The sequence below is a fragment of the Tyto alba genome, unplaced genomic scaffold, assembly GCF_018691265.1.
Source record: "Tyto alba isolate M040663 unplaced genomic scaffold, T.alba_DEE_v4.0 Super-Scaffold_1, whole genome shotgun sequence".
NCBI classification, from domain to species: domain Eukaryota; kingdom Metazoa; phylum Chordata; class Aves; order Strigiformes; family Tytonidae; genus Tyto; species Tyto alba.
In genome coordinates this window covers 25,325,130-25,331,129 of record NW_024881261.1, presented here as the reverse complement: position 1 = coordinate 25,331,129, position 6,000 = coordinate 25,325,130, and positions in this window count along the sequence as shown.

The following is a 6,000-nucleotide window of genomic DNA, read 5'->3' as shown; positions in this document are numbered from 1 at the left end:
GCCTGTGGTCCTGTAGACCAAAGGAAAACAGTGGCATAGAAGTATAGTCCATACTAACCTTGCCTCTTCCCACCTTCCAAGCCAGAATAAACATCTTGAATCGAACAGAACAGCAGTTTTGTACTACTTGGAGAGGTTTTTTTCAGCTGTCTCTCTTAGAACAGGTCCAGGCGACTATATGCTTGTTTGATCAGTAAAAATGAATCTATCCAATCAACATAGCCATATAGCATTGCATCACATTAATTCCATCAGACTTGCCAGTCTAATGCCACTACTAAATAATTTTATATCCATTCTTTATTCTGATTTTAATACACAGAATAGAGAAAGGCCATCCTGTTTATCCTGTTTCTGAGGTACTATAGCCTGTCACCAATTATAAAATGGTAAACCAATGTGCTTCCAGGTGCACATCCTAATGTAACCCATATTAGTAACCATAACTAGGTAATTTTTCTGTATGTTTTCAGTACTAATATCTAGAATCCAAAATTTACTGTTGTCGTGGTGAGAATTGCATTTTTATTATTACTTTAAATTACAATCCTTTATTGCTTTAATCCTCTAACTTGATACAGAAACCACTACAGGTTTCTTACTTTGTATCAGACTTCTGCATGTTCTGTACAGGTGAAGAAAGAATATGCTACTCTGCTATATTGTGCTATCTTGTTTTTATACTACCACTCCTCTCAGAGGGGACAGTGACAAGTTATGGTCCCTTGGCATTCACTCTGTTGCAGATTTTGCACCAAATGAGGCAGGGATCACACAGAGATGATACCGCTTGATCTTCATGTTCTGTCATCATCAAGACTGTCATCATGTCCATGAACTAAACAGACAGAACCAAGATTGCAGAGACAACCTCCATTCTAGCACTTCATTTTTTTTCCATGCCTGACCTAGCATGCTTAATGTTCTTTCAATTTAGAGTCACTATGATTGTCATTGAGGTTCTGAGCCAGATACCTAGAGTACATCTATAATGCCACTGTATCAGAGAAAACCCTAGCTCCAAGTCCTATTTATGTAGATGGGCTGATCTCCAAACTGGCTCCACGATTGTCCCGTACCAGCTCCAGCCACAGGCCATTCAAGTACTCTGCATATATTGCAATCACTTAAATGAATGCTTCATGTCTAACATGACCTCTCAGGCATGCTCTCTAAAAGCAATCTGACCCAATGTATCATTTAAATAATTAGTGACAGTTCCCAGTGTTCCAGAAACCTGTTAGAGGACACTTAGAGGATGGCCATCACGCTGTGGTGTCTGGCAGCTCCAGCTCCTTCGGGAGGGAAAATCAGTATGGCACAGAGGAAGTCTGTAACATCCGTTTTCTACTCCTGCACGGTCTGTATCAGCTACAGGTTCCTAAGGCCATGCAGACTGTCATCCACCCAATACAGTGCTCCCACTTTGATCTTTTAATTGCATGAGTGAGAAGAGACATCCACCTATGGTCTTGCTGGCCTACACCGATTACCATAGCAGTGGTGAAGTGCATGTCAAATTAAATTGAGAAGCTTTATCTTGGGATAGATAAGCACCCTCTTTTCCCAAGTGAATTCCAACAAAGGAATTCCAATACTACCATTTCCAAAAGCTATAAATGAGGCTGCATTATGTCCAGAAATTACACACCAGGAAAAAGCAATCAGTGACCTTCCTACCTGAGTGAATGGACCATCCGTGTTACTGAAGGGGCTGCAGGAATGAACTGAGGCTTATGTTTTCCAAATGAGGGGGGCAGCATCAAAAGAAAACTGTGTTCTTATGCCTTAGCAAGCCAGCAATATGACTGATACCTAAAGCTGAGGGGAAAGCATGAAAGAGATGCTAGAGAGAGGGAAGAGTTCTGTGAGATCTCATGTAAGCTCAGTAAGCTGAATTCTTGTCACCTGTGGTTGCTGTGTCCAGGAATACGTAAGAGGAATAGAAAGGATTTATCTTCCCAGCCTGTGTGGTAGCACTTTGAAAATGGTGCTTTGAAATTTGATAGAGGTGGGTAAGGTGTTAGTGAGAAAACAAATGTGAACAGTCACATGCAGATGGTTGTCAGAGTGAGTTTAGGTTGTGAGCGTACTGTGCACTAGTGATGACACATGTACAATACTACTTACTGAGACTTTATGCCCTGCTCTCGGCTGCTGGTGAGCTAAGACATGCCACTGTTGGTGTGTGAGCATACGTGGTAGTCAAAATTATGCAAGCAACGAGCAAAGTCTGTAAAACTGTTGGTTAAGGACGCCATTTTTTTTCTTATGATTGTGGGTGATATGGAATGAAGGGATTCTGGAAGCTATTTCTGGCCTTTGAGCACAAAGTTTCTGCAATGGGCACCAACTGCTTGGCTGTCCACTTCTATATAGCATACATTTCCTACAAGCTGCCCATGTTCTCCTTCATTCCCCAACTTTGAACAGATATAATAAAATCAGGGCATTTACACAAGCTGGTCTCTGGACTTGTCCTGGAATTTCTGTCCCACTGCTACCCCAGAGATATGAAGCAGGCAGAAAATAGCACCTTCTCCTTTCCTCCCTTGAGGACTTTGGAGGCTCAGCTTCTATACTCACTCAGCCTAGCATAGAGATCAGGTCCTAAACTAAAAATCTAAGGAATCCAGATGGCTCTGCAGGGGTCCTCAGGTCAGAAATCCAGTGCAGCTCCTCATAATGTAGATACTTATGCAGACCTATCCCAGTAGTCTACTGACATTCTTACTTTTTAAGGAGGTGGCTTTCAGGGTTTATCCTTCAAGTTGATTGTCTCTGTGGACAGAACCAGCCATGTTGAGGTGCCACCAGATCACCCCTTCTTGTTTGCTACTGAGAAACTTTTCCTCAGCATAGGCCTGGGCTACATCCGACAGGCCCACTCTCCTCAGGTCTCATTTCTTACCTGTGTGCCGTTACAACATCGTAGTTTTGTTTATTTGATGATGGAAAGTAAGTCAGAAGGTTAAAAAATTAAAGGCTGCATTGCAGTCAGACAGATTTCTATAATCTGGTATGAGACATAAAATGTGTGGTGCATGTCTGACATATTCATATATATATGAATATATATATATGAATATATATTCATATCTTCCTATGTCACTAAAGGGACATATGAATCTCCAAGGCCTTCTGGATATAATGGGTATACCTCACGTGAGTGGGGGAAATGAAACCCAGCGTGGGTCTGTATTGTCCCAATGCAGCAGCTGATGAAGTGAACTGCCTGTTAAATCAGCCCAAAACCTTCTCTTAGCAAGAAGGAAATTATTTGTTCCAGGCGGAAGCCTAGAAGCAAACAGTGTACACAACTGGGGCATCAAAGCCTGAGAGCATCTTAAACTGACACGGTAGCTACAGCCTTTGATAGGCTTGGCACGCCTCAAAGTCATGGTAAAAGCTGAAGAAAAGCCTTTTACCAGCCCCCAGTGTGACAGCTGACCTTCAACCAGAGCAGTCACACCAGGTTCAGCACCACTGCAGCCTGCAACGTACCTGAGCTATGTTCCCCCCTTCACTTGATGTATTTACTCTCTCCATAAATCTCTGCCATTTAAGGATTCCCCATTGTTACGGGAAACCCAGTTATCATTAAGGTTCTTCTCCAACTCCTTGACACCTTACAAGCCACACACAGAGGTGAGGGGAGGGCTCCTTCACTTTGTACAAAGAAAAATTGTGATCTGTTTTACTGTTTGACTTAAAACAAGCAATAGAGATAAACTGGTTTTGTACACGTTTCTGTAATGCAAGACACTTTCAGTGTTTCAGGTAGAATAAAAGCACTCAAGTTAGTTCACCAATTTGCATAAGTAAAGTCATTTAAGTTATGTTAAAAAGGTATTATGACCAAAATGTTATTATTAGAAACCAAGACCCTGAAAACACTACTGAAAAATATTTTTGTCTACATTTATAGATTATCCAAACGTTGTTCCTCATCCATTACTGACAATAATACCTGAGTGACATGCATTATGCATTAAATATTTTTATAATCTTTCAGAACTATTTGTATTAAACAGTGGTAGCAGATATTCACTTAAGATTTTAAAATGTTAAAGTTGATAGTATACAGTACCTATCAGAATATCATAGATTAGATTACAGTGGATATCTCCAGGCAATTTTATTTTATATGGAATGGAAGGGAGGAAGACTAAGAATTTTTAATCCAAAAAACTCTGCTCACAATTTGACCTAAACTGATAAAAGCCAAGAAGTTTGTATCTGAACTTGTCACTTAAAGGTGAACTACAAATCTTTAGCAGTAAAGGGCAAAGATTCAAAATCAGCCACATAGTATATGAGCAGAGGTAAAAAATTCAAGTAACTTTACATTTAGAAAATGAAACATGGAGTCAGTAGCCACTGGCTACTGTATCAACGTATGTATCAAAGCTGTTACCCCACTCTAGCTGCTAGGTAATCTGTGAGATGAATTAGTGGGCATCTCTATCGCAGAAGTCCAGTCACGCAACTGCTATTTTTGCAGAATCAACAGAGAGGATATGAATGAACTGTTCTCTAATTATTCTGGCAAGGCAGAGGAGGACATTCTGCACTTCATTCTCTGGTGTCATCAATTTGACGTCTTTATAACCGTTAAATTAATTTTTCTGTACTTCAGGAGTCTGTTTCAGTTCTTAATCTTATAAGGATGAGATTCGCCTTGCCTTACAAGGTCTTAGAGAGTCCCCAGCGCCCCAGATCCACTGACATTCTAGCACCCACGCTGAGGACAGTTAACAGGTGAAATCTGTGGGTGCTGCAGATAGGTTTGTTTATTTTTTTTTTTCTTTCTGTGGGACACTTCATAATATTCCACAAGAAAGCATACCTAGGCCTTCTGGGAAGATGTAAGGGCACTGCTAATAAATATTTGATCTATCCAGAGACATGCAGGCAAGATTGTGTAAAAGATACCAAACCATCTTTAGCCCAACACTTCTCCAAGAGGTAATACTTCTTTTGTGTGTGTGTATACTACAAACATAAATATACCCTACCCTGGGTTGGGTATTTTGGCATCTTATGATTATTTACTGTTCACTGTAAAAATGTTATTGCTTTCATTACTCCAGAATAAATATATAAATAGAACTACAATCTTGCCACAGGGAAGAACCGTATTTCTTTTCAATTTCTTCTTGGTTACACCAGGTTGCTCACCCAGAACCCAACTGAACTAATCTTGTCCTTCTCTACTGCATGTAACAGGGATTTTCACGCCATCCATGTCACAGAAATTGCAGATGTTGGCCCAAAAAATCAAGGACAACTTATCTCCACATCCATAGCTGAGCTCATGGAAATTTTTTTCTCATTGTCTTTGTTACCCGAATGATTTTAAGAGCTGTATTGAAAGAAGCAGGCAGTTCTCGCCAATAATAGCTTTTGCCTCCACTGTAAAGTGCCCATTACAGATCCACTGCTGTTTATGTGAGTGCTATAATTAGAAATATACCCTGTTAAAAATCCTATCTACTCTACACAGTTTTCATGATGAATAATGAAAAATGGAATCAGGCTTTTTTTTTTTTCTCCTTTGGTTTATTAATATTATTAACAGTAATAGATATAAATGGATACCAACAGTCCAGGGAAAGTGAAGCATCTTTTTAAGTTGGGTCACAATGATTACTGGTTTTGTTAGATGTTATAATTTGGGTTCAATCATTCCTCTTTCTTATTAACATATTTTGATATTAAATACCCATAATACATATGAAGGCATCCTACTAAAATTTGTTTTTTTTCCCATTGAGATCATGATAAAAATGTGGGAAAGAGACAATGGGTGATTACCAAACCAAAACAGCTGCTTATCACAGTCCAATTTGTTCATATGGAAGTAAATGGGAAAATTTTGCCTTTTAGTCCACGGAGAGAAGATGCAAGCCCTAACTGAAGTAGCCACAACACTATTATATTATCTCTGTCCTAGAGCTATTCAACCAAAGAATACTCTTATACAGTGTTAATAAATTA